Source organism: Hibiscus syriacus, unplaced genomic scaffold (genome assembly GCF_006381635.1).
Source record: "Hibiscus syriacus cultivar Baekdansim isolate YM2019G1 unplaced genomic scaffold, ASM638163v2 tig00111779_pilon, whole genome shotgun sequence".
NCBI lineage: Eukaryota > Viridiplantae > Streptophyta > Magnoliopsida > Malvales > Malvaceae > Hibiscus > Hibiscus syriacus.
In genome coordinates this window covers 552,443-560,626 of record NW_024063176.1, presented here as the reverse complement: position 1 = coordinate 560,626, position 8,184 = coordinate 552,443, and the positions used below count along the sequence as shown (strand labels likewise).

General features: G+C 34.7%; 1 protein-coding gene across 1 annotated transcript in view; it reads left to right on the top strand.

Moving 5' to 3' along the window:
* Positions 1–332: 332 nt before the first annotated feature.
* LOC120170479 (phospholipid-transporting ATPase 2-like) overlaps positions 333–8,184 on the top strand; it is a 22,694-nt gene continuing 14,842 nt past the window's right edge. Inside the window, exon 1 of the mRNA XM_039178427.1 lies at positions 333–438. The gene's annotated coding sequence lies outside the window, so the exon portion shown is untranslated. The remainder of the gene's footprint in view (positions 439–8,184) is intronic.

The window sequence follows — 8,184 nt, the reverse complement described above, 5'->3', positions numbered from 1 at the left end:
GCAAGTCTTCATCATATCACATATACATAAGGTAGAAATACACTCACTTGAATATGCCTCACTAAATTGTCTTGCAGACTTCTGCCCTTGATGGTGAAACTGATTTGAAGACAAGGGTAATACCTTCTACTTGCATGGGAATAGATTTTGAATTGCTGCATAAAATCAAGGCAAGATTTAAGTACCGTAAATTCATTTTTCCTTGGTATGTTAGACACAAACATTTGTGTATTTTGATCTTTACATGTTCTGTTTTCTTTTCCAGGGTGTTATTGAGTGTCCAAATCCAGATAAGGATATTAGAAGATTTGATGCCAATCATCGTTTGTCCCTCCATTTATTGATAATGATGTGTGTCTTTTAACCATAAAAACACAATTCTTCAGTCATGCTATTTGAGGAACACAGAATGGGCTTGTGGAGTAGCTGTCTACACTGGCAAGTTCCTATATATGAAATTCCATGGCTACTGATAAAAATATGCCATTAGTTTGTCATTGTTCTCTATTATTCATCATTTACCACATTAATATCCAAGTGTTAGTGGGAGAAGCTAAAAAGAAGATGAGAAAGAGCTGAGATGCAGAGGAGTAGGTCATTAAATAAAGTAAAAATGGTTACATGCACACAAAAAAAAGAAAGCAAAATTTGTTTTGGGTTCTGAAACATATCATGATATTTTATTCGTTTTTTTCTGGTGGGCTCTGAAGGGCACTGGTAAGTAAGCTTCGTCTGGTATTCGATCATCAAGAAATTGAAACTTCGACATTGTTGCATACAAACTGAAGATACTAAAAATTTTTTTACTCATTTTATTATTATTATTAGTATTATTATAATTATTATTATTATAATTATTATTATTATTATTAATATATATTATTTATTCATATTACAAACAGGCCCAGATTGGACCGGCCCAATTACAAAGGACCCAACTGGCCCAAATCAAAAACCCTAAAACCCAATTAGGGTTTTCTATCCATCTGTCATCCAACGGTCCACAGTTTGCCAGAGGAAACCCTAGGGTATCAATACCCTAGGGACACGTCCCAGCGCCGCCGTAGATTCCAGAACACCACGCGGCGTTGCTTCAGCCTCGCCGCCACTCCGACCGCACACCTGTCATCCCAACGGTGAGTCACCACTGGGAGTCCGGTGACTCACCAAACTCCACCCTTCGGACCGGTCCGAGACGATCGCCGGTGATGGCTATAAAGCCATCACCCCATCTGCGAACAAAGACGGAAAAAAAAGCGACAGGGAGAGACCAGCAAAAACAAAAAAAACGAAATCCACAACACAGCAACCAAAAATAAAAGAAAAGAAAGGAAAGAAGCTTACCAAAGAAGCCTTGACCATCGCCGGAAGCACTAAACATCGCCGGAGAACAGAAAATACCGAAGGTATTTTCATAGATTTACTCCGATTAGGAGTCTTTATGGGGAAACAAAGGCCAGATTCGGTCTTAGGGTGTTTAGATCTATATTTTAGGTGAATTTAGGGAATTTTCGACCACCGGAGGCGGTGGTCGGCGGCAGAATTTGTGGCAGCAGACGGCTGCCGGATTCCCTCTGGTGAGAGAAGATAGAGAGAGGCCAGAGAGAACTCTGGCTCTCTCTCTGTTTGAGAGAGAGAGAAAAAAGAAAAATGGGATAGCTGGCCCGAAGGGCCAGCCGGTTAGGGGCTTAAATAGCCCTTCCCAAACGACGCCGTTTTGGGGAGGGCTATTCGTGTAATTAAATAATAGTTAAATCCTTTCCGCAGTCAGCCTAATTTGTAAACTTTACATTTTAGTCACTAAATCAATTTATAATCCTTTTAATTCGGTTCTTTAATTTTAATTTTATTTATTTTAGTCCTTTGTATTAAAATAATATATTTAGGATAAATAACAGATTTAATCCCTTATTTTTAATAATTAATATTTTAATCTGAATAGTATGTTTTAATTTATTTTAATCTGATATTTCGAATTTTAGATAAGTTTATTTTAGTCACTAAATTAATAAATAAGAAAATAGCATGTTTAATCCCTATAATTTTGATTAATATTGAATTAGGTTTTTAATTTTAATTTACTACAATTTAGTCAATAATTTTAAATATATTTATTTATTTTATTGCTTTTAAATATATAGTTCTAATTGTATTTTTATTTTTACTTGTTTATATATTTAAATATTTTTATTATGTAGTCATAAATATATATATAATAAATAAATATTTATTTTAAAAAAAATTAACATTTATTTTTCAATATCGAAGAAAATGACAGTCTTAATACAACTGGATGTCCTATTCTGGTATTTTAAAATTAAATATTAAAAAAAATATATTATTTAATTTTATGTAAATATTTATTAATATCAAATAAAAGAACTGTCTTAAGGCACCTAGAAGTCCTTTTCCGATATTTTTAAATAAATAAATATTTTTATATAATTTCGAAATAATAAGATTATAAATTAAATATATTTTGAAATTTTTTTAATAGAGACAATTTATAATTAAAAAGTACCAATTTTGGGCGTTGTAGGGGTGCTAATCCTTCCCTAAACGTAACCGACCACGAATCCCTTTTTATTATTAAAAAGAACGAATTTTTTGTTATAAATGCAGATCAGTTCATTTTTTAATTGATGTTTTCTTAAAACTCTTTTAAAAAATAATTTTTAGGTATTCGACCTACCTGACCCAAAAGGCCAATGGCGACTCTCAAATTATTTTCAAAAACCATTTATTCACATCAATTTTTCTGCCAAATAAATTTTTCGTACCCGGACAAAAACCAGTTACGACAGCTTGGCGACTCTGCTGGGGACTGGTCAAACTTTTAAAATCAATTATAAATTGTCTCTATTAATTATAAATTAAAATTTATATATTTAATTTATGATTTTTCATGTTCAATTTTTTTTTATATTTATTATTTTCATAGTATGTATATATTTTCTTATTAATATTTCATTTTTTATTTGCAAGTATTTTATTTCATTATTTATTTTTCTGTCAGAGGTTTGAACATTTCTCCTCACACACAACACTTGCATTGCATAACATAAAGCTCTATAATTGAGTTTGTCCTTTTTAAGTGGGAGTGAAAGCGACGTCTTCGTGAGAATTTATTCTCCGTGTTAGACCTAGCAAGTAACTTTCGGGGTTCATATGCTCTATGTCTTCGTGAGAATTTATTCTCCGTGTCAGGCATAGAGAAATGTATCCCCTCGAATTGAACTCGATCCATTTTAGTTTGTGATGGACTAAGATTGAGGGTTAGCAACCCAAGGGGGCACTAACAAGGACAATTCGAGTACCTTTATTCTTAGATCTGAAACCCTGCATATAATAAACCCTAGAAACTCTTCTGATCCGAAGTCATGCCAAAATTTTATCCAAAATAGGTGTACACACAGGAGAAATGAATTCTAATTTTCCTGTTAATTTATTTTTTTCTGATTAAATTACATGTATATTTAAATTATTTAAATTATGAAAAAGCATGTTTAAATAAAAATATTTAGTTAAATGTTATTATTAAATTTATTTATTATGTAAACTAATTCATTTCTTTTTGTGTGTTCTTTATCTTTTTTGTTTGCATAGCATCATACAGGATAAAAAGGAATTGATCCTCGTGTTAATTGTCTCATTGGAAAGCCTTCATCCATGGATAAAAAGTATTCAAATCAAGTAATTCTAAACTCAGAAGTAAGACAGTGGGCTGAGGACTTACAAAGACAAGAAGGAGATAGTCTGCAGGATGATTATGTATCTGACTTGGCCAGTTATGCTCCAGTTTCGCTAAAAAGAAATGATATGCAAGATTTGCGAAGCATTTGGGAAAGTTGGGATTCAAACAAAAAATTGCAGTTTTATCAGACTTACGGAGACATCCCATATTTGCTCTATGTCGAAGTTGATGATGAATTACTCAGAGCCCTAATTCAATTCTGGAATCCAGGGTACAATTGCTTCACTCTCAATAAGGAGGACTTGGTCCCTACTATTGAAGAGTACACAACTTTGCTACATATCGAAGGGGCTTTGGAGAATCGAATCTATTCAAAGTCAATTAAAACTCAACCCTTTCGAGTTAAATTAGCAAAGATTGCCGGGGTACGAGAAGAATGGGTGGCATCCCGTACAAAACAAAAAGGCGAAAGCGAAGGCATTGCTTGGACCAACATTAAAGAACTTATTCAGAGTCATCCAGACACTAAAGTACGATTCGATCTATTTGCTCTGGGTATTTATGGTATGGCCATCTTCCCAAAAGTATTGGGATATGTTGAAGCTGCAGTGGTAGATTTGTTTGAACAGCTACCGAAAAAGATTAATCATGCTTCTGCAATTCTAGCAGAGACCTTCAGATCGTTAAATGCTTGTAGAAAGCTAGGAGGTGGACGATTCTCAGGGTGTACCCAGTTGTTATATGTTTGGGTCCGTAGCCATTTTTGGAAGACAGAAAAGGTTTCATACCAACGCTTTAACACGAATTACTCACCATTAAAAGAATTTCTGGAGCAAGAATGGCCGAAAGAAATTAAGAAAGATATGTGGATTAATGCTTTTCGAAATCTGCAAAGTAATGACGTTGTTTGGCGAGCCCCGTGGCAAATCCAAAGGGAATTCTTTTACAAATGTGGTGATTACAATTGGATAATGCTTCTCGGATTATGGGGAGGAATTGAATATGCACCACTTCTGGTCATAAGACAGTATGAAGGTCGTCAATTTGTACCTGTCACCGCTGGATTACATTCATCTGAGTTCGCATTCCACAGCAAAAATTATAAAAGAAATATCATGGAAGCCGTTACAGCTTGGAAAACAACTTTTTGTATCCGAGCTAAAGCAGCAAAAGAAATGCTAACTCCTGATTATGAGGAATGGAGATATGTAAGGAAAAATGAAAATATTCCTCTACCAGATCAAAATGAGGATATCTCTATGGAAGACCGCATTAAGGTAGTTCCATCAGAGATTGAAATCCTGAGAGCTGAGTTTGAAGCAGAAAGAGAAGGATGGTCAAGAGAATTAGAGCAAATGAGACGAGATAAAGCTATGTTGGGTGTTGATATTGGCTTTCATTCATCACAATGTGCAATGTTGATAGAAAACAAAGAAAAAGTTGATAGTGAATTTAGAACATTAAAGAAAAATTACCAAGAGTTATATAAATCCCGGAAAGCATCAGGACCAAGCCAATCAACGGTACAGATAACCAGAGAGTTGAACATCGAGAAAAGTCGAGTTGAAGATCTGAAAGGAAAGAATAGCCGTCTACTCAAAAGCCTTGAGAAAGGAAAGCAAAAAATGGAAGATTTTGAGGTCGACAGAAGAGAGCGAATTATAAAACACAAGGCTGAACACCGCAAGATCATGAATGAAATGCAAAGAGAAAGGGATCGAGCCAAAGATTTAGAAGAAATGATGAATGACATCTTTGATAAATTTGAAGGTGAGAAAAATATCATGTTCAAGGGATTTGAATCTGAAATGAACCAGCTGATTGTTGAACTTGAAGTCAAGGGCCAAAAGATTGAAGAGTTCAATATTGAAAAAGAAAAATGGGAGTTGGAAAGAAAGAATTTCAACACCAAAATTGAGGTAGAGCAAGAAGTGGCTAGCAATTGGATGCAAAGATGCAGAAACAAAAATGTTCAAATCCAGAAGATTAATCAAAGAACGCAAGAAGCACGAACAAAACTTGAAGAATATCTGGATCAGTCTAGAAACAAAAACTCAGAGTTTAACGCTTACATTTTGCAACTTGAAGAATCATTATTTCAAGAAAAGGTTCGTCTAGGACCTAATGATCTCAAAGAAAGTAATGAGGAAAGTGCTTCACTGCGAAGACGCATTAGAGATCTTGAAAAAATTCTGCACAATTGTCAAGTCAGAATCACTGAGTTAGAGCAAACTCTTGAAGGAACGAATGAACAATGGCAAAAGTCAACTGATTTCTATGTTGAAAGAAGTGAAGAAAGAAGTAATATGGTGTTCGAGGCCATGGTACAAATGAGCGAAGTTGCTAGATATGTTGGGGAACTAGCTGTTGAAGCCAAAATAATTGAGCATCACGTTGATCCAGTTTCTAAGTGCGGAAATAAGGTGACATGGTTAATGAAAGAAATTATAGAGCTTAATAGGAAAGCTACGCCTTATCTGTAGTTATGAACTATTATAAAGAAACTTTTGTATGCCGATGAAATTTGTTCTATGACAGTTAACTTTTTGGGATCAATACCTTTTTGCATACATGCATTTACATACATTCATTATTCATTTCATGATTTTCTTTATGTATAATTTTTATTATTAAGATAAAATTCATTAATTAAAATTTGGAAAAAAATAATATCAAAAGATTTTTCAATCGCAGTTATTCTGGCCAAAAGAGAAATACAACATCACTACGGTACTAGACAAGCTACTAAGAGAATTATGGAGGATAAAATACAACGTATTGAGGAACAGCATAATAAAGAACAAGCAGAAATGAGAATGAAGCTGGAAAAAATTGAAGACAGTATTGCAAATTCACAAGACAGCATGATGCAGAAAATAGAGGACATGTTTAAAAGGCAGGCTATCATTGGAAAAATGCATGAAAATCCTGTATCTTTCGACCAATAACCTATGTATCCTCTAGGTTTTCCACCAGAACCAATTTATCACTCTGGTACTACACCTATACAAATCAATGCTCGTACATCAGCATTTCAAGAAGCCAAACCACATGAAAATAGACAAGTGGATCCTGCATCTTCAAGCAAAAATCCGCTTATATCAGATGTGAAAACAGGAGATCTTAATACTGAGCATTTAATCCCAGATTTGAATGAGCTGAATGAGAAAGAAAAAGTAAATGAAGATTTGACCAGACAGATCAAGAGCTTAGAAGAACGAATGAAATCCGTGGAAATAATTGAATCATTTTATGGGTTTGACGCTAGTGAGTTGAGTTTGGTTCCAGACCTAATCCTCCCCATCAAGTTCAAAGCTCCCGAATTTGATAAATATGACGGTACTACATGCCCTTCATCCCACATTACTATGTTTTGTCGCAGAATGGCAGGATATGTGAAAGACGAGAAATTGTTAATTCACTGCTTTCAGGATAGTTTGACAGGACCAGCTTTAAAATGGTATACTCAATTGACCAAAGCCAACATTAGATCCTGGAAAGATCTGGCTAAAGCATTCTTAGAGCAGTACCGCCACGTAACAGACATGGTCCCTGATAGATGGACTCTCCAAAATTTGGAGAAAAAGAATAATGAAACATTCAGACAGTATGCCCAGAGATAGTGTGACACAGCAGCCCAAGTTCAACCACCTTTGTCAGAAAAAGAAGCCACAGTAATATTTGTCCATACATTGAAAGCTCCTTATTTAAATCATCTAATGGGGAATGCAACCAGAAATTTTGCAGATTTGGTCATTTCTGGAGAACTCATTGAAAATGTCTTAAAAAATGGGAAAATTGAATCAAATGAGGGGTCTAGTTCCAAAAAACCTATGTACCGGAAAAAAGAGAATGAAGTTAACAATGGAAACTCTTACAACAAGGATTCATCGAAAAGTGTTACAATAACCCAGCCAAGGGTTAAGAAAGAGGAAACAAACACTAATCGAGCAGAGTCCAGAGGATCTCGAAAGGAAAATGAAAGGTTGTCTTTTACACCTTTACCAGTACCATATGCTGAGATCTATGATTCGCTGTTAAAAGCAGATGTCATACGGCCCTATCCTTTGGTTCCCATGCAATCACCATTCCCTCCTTGGTATGATACAAAGGCACACTGTGTTTACCATGAAGGAATTACGGGTCATTCTATTGAAAACTGTTTGGCATTCAAAAGGGTGGTTCAAAATTTGATCAACACTGGAAAGTTGGAATTCAATACACCATCTGCATCAAATCATCCATTGCCAAATCATGGAGATAAAAACGTGAATGCAATTCAAGAAGAGAACAGAAAGAAAGCAAAAACTGACATTTCTGAAATTAAATCTCCTTTTGTTTGGGTATTCCAACAACTATCTTTAGCCGGTATAATTCCACAACAATTCAGGCCAAAGCAGAATGAAGGCAAGAATTATTGTGAATATCATCAAGAGAAGGGGTATAAAATTCAACTATGTCCTGAGTTTTGGGATTTGGTGCAAAAATTG